This window comes from Chinchilla lanigera, unplaced genomic scaffold, assembly GCF_000276665.1.
Source record: "Chinchilla lanigera isolate Chin_1 unplaced genomic scaffold, ChiLan1.0 scaffold00010, whole genome shotgun sequence".
Classification (NCBI taxonomy): Eukaryota; Metazoa; Chordata; class Mammalia; order Rodentia; family Chinchillidae; genus Chinchilla; species Chinchilla lanigera.
The window spans coordinates 11,308,019-11,318,071 of record NW_004955411.1 but is presented as its reverse complement, the minus strand read 5'-3'; the positions used below and the strand labels follow the sequence as shown (position 1 = coordinate 11,318,071).

General features: G+C 40.9%; 1 long non-coding RNA gene across 1 annotated transcript; it reads right to left on the bottom strand.

The window, feature by feature from the left end:
- Nucleotides 1-2,898: 2,898 nt before the first annotated feature.
- LOC106147818 lies at nt 2,899-9,849 on the bottom strand. Its single transcript, XR_001232799.1, has 3 exons — nt 9,767-9,849; nt 4,005-4,123; nt 2,899-3,200 (listed from the first exon to the last, which is right to left on the bottom strand). It is a non-coding gene; the product is annotated as an uncharacterized LOC106147818 (long non-coding RNA).
- Nucleotides 9,850-10,053: the final 204 nt, after the last annotated feature.

The window sequence follows — 10,053 nt, the reverse complement described above, 5'->3', positions numbered from 1 at the left end:
GGGGAGAGCAAGCTTCTTTTTCTCCCTTACATATGCAAACTTCCCACCCCAGGGCGGGTGTAGCACTCACACCCATAATCCCAGCATTGGATCATGGATCAATCAAACTCTAAAAGCCCGCCTCACGACTGCATGAGGCTTTGGGGGGACATCCAGACACAAACCATAACAGAAGGAATGAAAGCAAAGTGAAAAATAACAATTATTTCTAAGTGATAAGATTACTGATGAGTATTTTTTTTCTTATTTTTAATCTCATATTTTACTTTTCAGTGAGTATGTGTGCTCATGTGCACACATGCATGCTCTAGGGATTAAACCCAGAACCTCATGCATGCTAAGTATGTGCTCTACCTTTGAACTTTACCCCCAGCAATAATTGTTCTATTATGAATAGCTATTGGTAGTTGTACTATTTCTACTTTTAAATATTGAAATTTTAAAAAGAACAAACAAATATTTGTGTAAGTTTAAAGTTTTCATACTTACAATGGCACAAAAATCACCAGTAATTTTTCAATTATTTCACTTCTAGATAACTGTGCTGTAGCTCAAGGTCTGTGTTTTTACACATGAGTAGAATTAGAACATAACTCTGTCTACACATTTTGAAAATACAATGCTGTTCTGAAAGAATGGGGCCTGATAAAACCTATCTCCACAAAAAAAGATATATGCTTTAAAATGTCAATCTATTTCTCTAAGTTATTTCTTTTTAAAAGAAAGTCATGCAAATACCTTATCTTTGTTCTGTTTTCCTGTGTTAATCTGAATTCACAATGGATATTAACTATAACTTAGTGTGGATCCCTGGGAAAAATCAGGGCTGGGATATAGCTCAGCAGCATAAGCACCTGCCTGGCAAACACAAGGTCTTGAGTTCAATTCCTGGTACCAAAAGAAAAAAAAAAATCAACCTGGGAAAAATCATTAGCAACTGGCTTGTTATCAGTTTTAGAAAAGGAGCTGTCTTAGTTTTCTGTAGTTGCTGAGACAAAATACACAATGCTCCAAGTTAAAGGAAGAAAAATTTACTTAGCTCAAAGATTGTAGATGTTTCAGTCCACACTCAGCTGGCTCCAAGGCTGGGTGTCCTGGCAGAGAGGCAACAGTTCATGGCCTAGGCATACAATAAAAGCAAAAGGGAGGAACAAGCCTCTTTCAGTCCCTTCTATTGTTTGCAGGCTACCTGCCCTAGCACGGATGCAGCACTCACACCCTCAATCCCAGGACTAGATAATGAACCAATCACAAACTCGAGATTCAGCTGTCTCTGAAAAGTCAGCCCCCAATGACCACATGAGGCTTTTAGGGGACATCTAGACACAAACCGTAACAGATGCTATCAGTTGAAGTGGCTTAAATGTTTCAGTTCCTGGAATTGGAAATATTAACTTTTAGAAGAAATTCCCTTTGTTTTGGGAAATTCACCAGTTATAGAAAAGTAGCTACCCTTACACCTGGAGAAAATTATAAAGTTTACACAAACCTAAATGTGTAGGAGTTACAGAATGGATCCTTGTTCTGGTAACTAATAGAGGTGGCTACATTTCTATGTAGATCGTGCCCTTACAAAGTGAGAAACTGTTTTCCTAAAATATGGATGGACAACAAATGTTAATGTTAGGATGGAATTACCCAGAATTTGGGCAATACATTTTCAGTGATTGAGAGCGTATTATCTGAGCCTTGACTGTCAGCTCATGCCTTGCTTTTTTTCCTGAAGGACAGCATTTCCAATATTGGTCTAGCTAGGGTAAGAAGTGGTGGGTTTGAGCTTAAGGGAAGGTGGGGGTCTTTTCCAAGTTAATGGGGCTAAAGAAATAGGGCTCCTGAAGAGGAATAATGTGGAGATTTTCTCTAGTAGACACTTCAGAAAGCTAGGCTGGAAACCCAATATTGGATTCAAATGTCCAGTGTATATCATTGAGACACTTATTATTTCCCAAGAATTCAGTAAAGTTTCATTATCCTTGACTTTATTGAAATTTGGAGGCATTAAGTATTTGGAGCAAATCAGTTCAGCAGATACTGTCAGGTCTCACAAGAAATGGTCAACAGTGACGTGGACAGTTCTGGAGAACAGAGCAAAATGGGTAAAGGGATGTGGGAGAATTCATCAGTTATTCTCAGGAATATTTGAGGAGAGGCCGTCTAGGAAAGAGATTTCATATGTAAACACTCTGGGGCAGGGAGGAGTCGCAGATCATTATGGCTTAAACAGCAAAAGAAATATGACCCTAAGCTAGAAAAGAGGCTCTGGCGCCTATACATGTAAAACTACTTTTCATAATACACTCTGTTTTAACAGAGAGTTTAAGACCTCTAGACAGATATCCCACTCTGAGCCCTTATTTTAAACTGTTAAAAATGTGATTATCAAATACTTCACTTAAAAAGTCCCCCATATTGTCCTTTCCATTCTGCCTAGTTTCTCATATTTTTTTCCTCTCACACTTTGCTAAGACATTGTCATTTCATTCCTGTAAAAATTATCAAAATGCTATGAATATATCTGACACACTTCTAAGGAGAGAGTCTGGAATCACTTCTCTCCTACATGAGCCTAAGAACCGCCTGGGCTACAGAAGAATCCGGACTCCCCCTTTCTGTCATCTGAACTTCTTGGAGAGCAGAGAGTCTTTCATTATCTTCCTATAAACCTCTGTAGCCCAGGCCATTCCTTCGTATTACCAGACAGGTGGGGGACAGGAACAGCTTCCTTTGCCATATTTTCAAACTGGGTTACCAGGAAAGCACTAAAAGTGCTCTTATTTTTATTTTGCAGGGTTGGGGATTTAGCTCAGCGGCACAGCACCTGCCTAGCAAGCGCAAGGTCATGAGTTTGATTCCCGGTACCAGAAAAAACCAAACAACAAAAAAAAGTAGAATATTTTTATTTTGGTTGTGAAGGGTGTCACATATTTTCCACTGAGAGTGTTATGGGTCAGCCACGAGCAGCCCTGGGTCTATAAGAACCCTCTGTTCTGCTCTTTGCTTCTTGCCTGCGACCATGGTCTTGCTCAGAAGGAAATGTCTAGTCCAGGCCTTTACAGCCAAATGTTGAGCTCCACATTACCATTGTGCAGTTCACCCGCGGAGGTTCCAGGGCTGTGCTGAGGCAGAGAGCTCTTAGTGGCCCGACATCAGGGGAAGTCCAAGTCCCGATGGAGGGACTGGAAACCAGGAAGCTTGCTGAGCTGGATGACCAAGCGGAGGGTGAAGCCAATTACAGGAAGGGGTGAAAGAGAACAATGAGGGGTAAATATGGATGGACACAGGGCAAATTATGCTCTGTGAGTGTAGTAGTGTCGCCATGGTTTGGATCACGTCTTCAGCAAATCGTTTGACACATTTCTATTGCACAACTTACTTTACATGAATTATTCAAAGGAGTGGTGGCTTCCGAGTCTGTGAGCCTGAAGAGGCTTTCTGAGTCTCCTCAGGCACACACTGTGCAGAAGTGAGCGCTTTGCCCACAGAACACAAGTGTGGCTGCCTGAGACACACCCCGACCAAGGACATACGTCCTTCTAGGGTCAGTGACAAGCTCCCTTGCCCAGCGCTGAGGGACTAACACTGCTCTGAAGTTTGGAGCGCCGCTTCTTCTACTGAAAGGATCTTTACTGAGCAGAAGAGTTTCTGTGTCAGCCCCATGCCGCTGTTTCTTTTTGGTCTCTTTTGCGTCCTACTTAGTCATTTCTTCACATTTGTATTTGATTTCCCTCTGTCCCTCACCCGCACTTCCTGATAAATTTTTCTCTATCTTTACACTTTCCTTCCTGAATTATTCCTTTCTTCTCGTCAAGATCGCCTTATTCCTCCTAAGAAAAAGAAGCCTATGCAAAGTTGGAGCACCTGTAACTCCAAGCCGAAGGACAAAAACCCCACACTCGAGGATCAGTGCCTTGCATCTCAGCAACACCTGCGTGCTTCCCGAGCGCTTCTTAGTGGAGGAGATCTAGGAACCTCCTTCTGAAACAAAACTTCCAGGTGAGAGATACCTGCATCAACTCTGACTCCTGCCACGCCAGGTATTCTGTCCTTTTCATTTAGCTCATCCAGTGCCCAGAATATCGTTCGATGAAAGACAACGCTCAGCAAGTGACTGATGGATGAAGGGCTAAACGAAAAAAGGGATAACCACTTTGAATAAATACAAAAGTAGCATTCTTAGGCAAAATAGTAAAAGAGCAAACATACTCAGCTGTCCTTGGGGCGCTGGCTAGCACGGCAGGAGGTGGCCGGGTTCACCCCAGAGCCGGCAGTGGCTGTGCCGCAGCGCACCGCGCCTGCATCCTGCTGGTCACCACTGCCCTCCTCGCTGAGCGCAGGGCTCTGCCCTGGGACTCTTCCCGCGGCTGCGGCCTGCGCAGGGCAGGGCCCACTGGCCCGCAGCTTGGGCTGGCGGCCCCACTCAGAGTCCGCGGTGCCTCCGGATTTCTTGCGCCTCTGTTTCTTGCACTTCTTAGATTTCACCCCAGGCTCGGCCCTCGAGCCCTGCTCATCAGGGTTGGCCTTCTAGGCCGCTCTGAAGGTGACTACAGGTAACCAATGGGAGGCTAGGGGCTCATGTTGGCAACCCCAGGGCTTTGCATCGCCATCAGGCACTGTTTCCACAGACGCCATATCCTGCCGACCTGGGCTCGTTCTCCAGACTTCGCCACTTGCTGAGGAGGGGCTGAAGGGGTGTTTTCGCGGGTTGGGTCCCCAAAGAAAGCACGCAGAATGGACATCCGCAACAATAGCCAGCAGTGAGAGCCACGTGGTTACTGTCTGGCTCTTATATATTAGCATTATCAAGTTCACATTCTCGTGCACTGTCATAGCTGTGGCACATGCACGGGTGTCTATGCGAAGTCATGCTTAGAGCAGTGCGTCCGCTGTGCGCCTGCGCCAAACAGCAAGCTCCGGCCCTCGTACTCCTCAGACGCCTAGAATGGGAAGCATCTGCTGTGGGCTCTCCACCACTGCTTTATTCAAAGTATCTCCACACATTTAAATCCTTTTTAGGTTTAAAATAATTTTTAAAAAGAGAAACTTAACCACTGCCAACTAAGATTGTCAAAGGTTCAGAAACCCAAGCCCACAAACCATGCAGTGAGAGGTCAGGATTCCTTTTTAGTTTAAAACTTACTTTATAAAACATAGTGGCGCAAGGTCGTGAGTTCGGTTCCTGGTACCGGAGAAAAACCAAAAAAACCAAAAAAATAAAAATAAAAAAAATAAAACATAGTGTCAGTTTAGCTGTCTGAAATATATATATATCAAAATATTACAAAATATATTGTACACAGAGAATATATACAATTATTTTGTCAGCTAAATATATATAAATGAAAAGAATTGCAAAGAACCCATAATGTTAAATGAATGATTTGTCTTTTGTTGCTTTCTGGTCCCGGAGATGGACTCCAAGACCTTGAGCATGTCAGGCAGGCTTTCTACCACTGAGTTAATTCCCCAACAAATGATTAGTTTTTAGATATATGAGAACTGCTGATGACAGACTACGGATCATGACACCCAGCCCCTATACAGAGGACATAACCCCTCCTCTTGCCGGAGAATAACTTAGCAGATGCCTAGATAAGATATTGCGATGGTTGACTGCTGCGTAAGGGATGCTGTTAGGAATAGTGGCTGACCAGCACATATGGGATGCCACTAGAGATAGCATCTGACTGGGAAAATTGCTGTATATGAGATACAACTAGATACAGTGTCTGACCAGGGAACCCACTTCACAGGGGCCTAGGTACTGCAATGGGCTGCTCATAAGAAGTAACATGCCCCTCGACCCCCAAAATGATTTACACTTAAAATTGCATTTTGTCTTTTTGAGGCAGGGTTTCACTACGCAGTTCAGGCTGGCCTTAACTCACTTTGTAGCCAAGATTGGGCTCAAACTTGCACCAAGCCTCCTGCCTCAGCGTCCCAAGTGCTGGAATTTAAAATTTCATTTTGTTTAGGCTCTCATAGCAGTAAACCTTAGGAGGAAGGCCACATCCAGTGGTCAAAAATCTAGGAAAAGGAATTCATGAGTCTTATTTAGGATACATACATAGCAGAGATGAGCATTTCAAGACCAAAAGTACAAATATTTTATCCTGATAAGGGAAAGGGGAGAGAAGAAGAGTGTGAATTAGTGAGCAGAATTATGTGATTGCAATTTGCATAATGAGCATGATGTATACTGTCTTTTTAAATCACTGGGTCATTGTAAGAATAACTGCAGGGATGAAGGAGGGCTGCTACACGCTGTGCACTGTGATCCTTGCATCCTGTATTCTGCTGCTGCAGAGCTGGTAAGGGGCTGTGTAGGGCTGTGAAAAAGCACTAATATAGGGAGGGGTTCGAGTAAGATATTATGGGAAAATAGAGGGTGGACATCCAATACACTTGTGAGGAGACAAGAGCAGAATCCAAGTGTCACAAGTATCATGCGCCTACAACCTGCTGAGGATTTAATCCTAAAATTCATGAGAATTCCCTGGAGCATTTTAAACAAAGAGTGTGACCAGGGCTGTCTTTTAGAAATTCACTTTAGCAACAGTGCAAAAGAAGATTAGAGAGGAATGAAAATAGAAAAGGGTATGAGTTAAGAAGCAATCCAGGAAGAAAATTGTGAGAGCCTGAAATAAGACAGACAGGTGGAAAGTGAAATGGCATAGAAGGGAAAGTATTTAGGAGGTTTGGGAAGATGCAGATTGCCTGTGAATGCCAAGGGAATGAAGGGGTCCAAAATAAAGTCAGCTGCTCTGCTTTGGCCAGCTGGTTCCCTTCAGGTAAATGGTCTGACCCTCAAGGGTTGTTGCTAGACGTTGAGGAAAGACAATAGTCACCCAATATAGCAGAATGTTCTTAAGAGAGTTATCTAAAGACCGTAAAGTTCTTTTGGTCTTGACCAACTAACTTGATACAGCGCTCAGTTCAAAAGGGAAAGAATAATTTTAAGTTTTATTTTTTCACCCTAATTTGGAGCACATTCTCTCCTTGCAACCTAACATCATGAATTCTACCCAGTTGATTTTACTCATTCAGCAAATACTGAACAGTTGCCACATATAAAATATTGGGATGTAGTACAGTAATGAGCAGTGCAAACAGAAAAAGGTCTATCATCAGAGAGCTCAAATTCTATCAGGAAAAATAGAAACTCAATAATCACACAAACCATTCTTATGATTATAAAAAGGACTAGAGAAGCAACTAGGTCATGCAATGAGAATGCAAGAACAGGGCATAGTGGAATAATCAGCTGGTTGAGAAGCTGGTCAGAATGTAAGCAGAGAGAAATGCTCGTGGAAAGGATGAACGCTAATAAGGCTTTAGTACTCAAGTGGGAACTGAAATAAATCCAGTACGGCTGAAGAAGTGTAAGTGAGGGAAAGAGATAGGGAGGTGAAGGCTGAGGGTGGAGTGATATGACAGAGATCGACATACAGAAAATTGAGGAGATTACATTTCATGCTAAAGCTATAGGAAGTCATTGGGAAGTTTTAGCAGGGGAATGACATCATCTGTATAGGCATGCGTGAGCTGTTCAAAAGGAAATTTACAAGAGTAATTACCAATGTAACCCATACAAAATTGGCTCATTCCTTCTCCTTCCAGCCTTTACTCAAATGTCGCTCTTCCATGACTCCAACCTTGGACCGCCATCTCTGAGAGGTAGCCCCACCCGCAACACTTGTCTCTAGAGCCCACTCACTCTTCTCTTTTATCATAGCATTTTCACTTTCTAGAATTTTAGATAATTTATTGATTTATTAGTTTACTGTCTATGTTCTCTTGCTAGAATGTAATCTTCACTATAGCAAGGATTTTTTTTCCTATAAAGTCCTATCAATTTTCAACAAATGTTTGTTGAATTAAGTGGCATAGCACATTGTTTATTCAAGCTACATTGTAAGATGGCATCTCTACTGTTGTTTATGATTCTAAATATCTAGTATAAAATAATTGTCTCCCAATTCTGTGGTCCCTAGGCAAAACATGTACTATGATTTAATTATTAAATATAAAATTGCTCTTACAGCAGAAGTTCATCATGTGCTTACTAAAACACATGGAAAGTGTTCTTATATTTATATTTTAATTAATAAAATATCAAAGATTTGAGCATATTTTAGGAGGAAAGGTTCATGAGACTTGGTCAGGAGCCAGGAGCCACAGTGATAGCTTAGCTATTTTACAGTGTTGCCGTGTATACTCATTGAAATAAACTCCTATGCTAACAAAATTATAGTATTTTCACAACACAATGATTAACAATTTAAGCCTACTTTTGGACAGGCATGAGCCTCACTTGGAGGTGATCTGAGAACTAATATGCAGTCAGCAAGTTAGAGCTTGTGACAATGTCTAGAATTTCTTGGAGAAAAGCCATTTGATATGCAAAAAGTGTCAGGTGATCTCCTTTTGATTTTTTTTTGTATCTCTGATATCATAAAGTTAGTGATTTCTGGTTTATTGCAGAAGTCAAATTTTCCAGAAAATTACTTTTCATTGCCAATATTATTGCCTATGACTTCCTATTAAATCCATTTATAAGGCATCTACTATATTTCAGCACTGTGCTAGATATAGATTCATTTATTCATTGAATCACTAATCAAACATTATCAATAGAAAAAGTCACAGATTTTAAGAGAAAACCAGACAGTTTCACAGTCAAGAAATTAATTTTTAAAAAAATGACAAGGCAGGGGCTGGGGATTTAGCTCAGTGGCACAGCTCCTACCTGGCAAGTGCAAGATCATGAGTTCGATTCCCAGTACTAGAAAAAAAAAAAAAAAAAAAACCCAAAAAACAAAAAATGACAAGGCTTAGGTAAAACAAGAAATTTTGACTTTTATAAAAAGAAACATCCAATTGGCAGCAATTTTTAAAATACTTTTGTTATAATGTTAAAAAGGAGATGAGATTATAGTAGAAAATCTTCTTTGTACTAAACATATGTAGATATACCGAATATAAACGACATGAAGTAATACATTATTTTGATTATAAATTCAGCACTATGAAGAAATACTGGTGCATAGTATTAATAGTCTACTATCTAGACCCCTAGAAAACAGCTTTCACAAGAATCTATAGTATAGTATAAGATAGTAAGACTAAAACAAAGCCAAGTTCTGACTGACTTTTTATTACTATGCATGCTTTCTCATAATTGGGTCTACTTTATTCACATTTTCAGAAACTCTTTTTTTTTTTACCATTTTCAGAAAAAATGCCAAGCCTGATACAAGCCGGGTAGTATTTAGGAATGACTTCTAATCCTTTTTCTAGTTTTTCTTTGACTAGCGCCTCCCACTAAAGTTGGAGTACTACCTCCTCCCCTCCCCTCCTCTCCCGACTAGGCTATGCTTCCACATGGAAGATTTGCCTGAGTAACTAAGTTCTGCCTGCGTATTTTTTTGATATGTTGAGTGTTATCCTCATATATGCAATTTGGGTTTAGGCACCTGCATTTTGAACCCTAGAGGTACATCCCATATTTTCATCTTTCTTAGGATCTGCCAAGTATCAGTATACATGCTTTTGCCAACAGTTAAAGCAATCTCTCCTAGATAAACTTGCTCATAATTATAAAAATAGATAAGAATTATATTGTAATATGCTTTGACATATATACAAAAATCCACTAGACCATTATATCCTTTATCATTATGAAGGTAGATATGTTATTTAATTTTCTAAATAATTCTATTGATTGCTATTCTTCTGCAATTTTCCACACAGGAAGACATTTGCTCACCACGGAATGAACACATCTCTACTTGTAGCAGAAAATGACCCCCCACCCAGGATACTTCAGTTTGTTAGTTGCCCAGGTAACAGTTCCTGTTACTTTTGTTTCTTAGAAACAGCTGGTCACTGTGATGCGTATGGTAAGAACCAATGAAAGACAGCCAAGTACTCTGCCTTTGTGTTCTAGAAGATCCCATAAAAACCTCCCTCCCTGAGCCTTCGGGGCCTGATATTTTGGGAATGACACCAGTCAGTGTTTGTTGACATAAAATAAATCTACCTCCAAATCCTGGG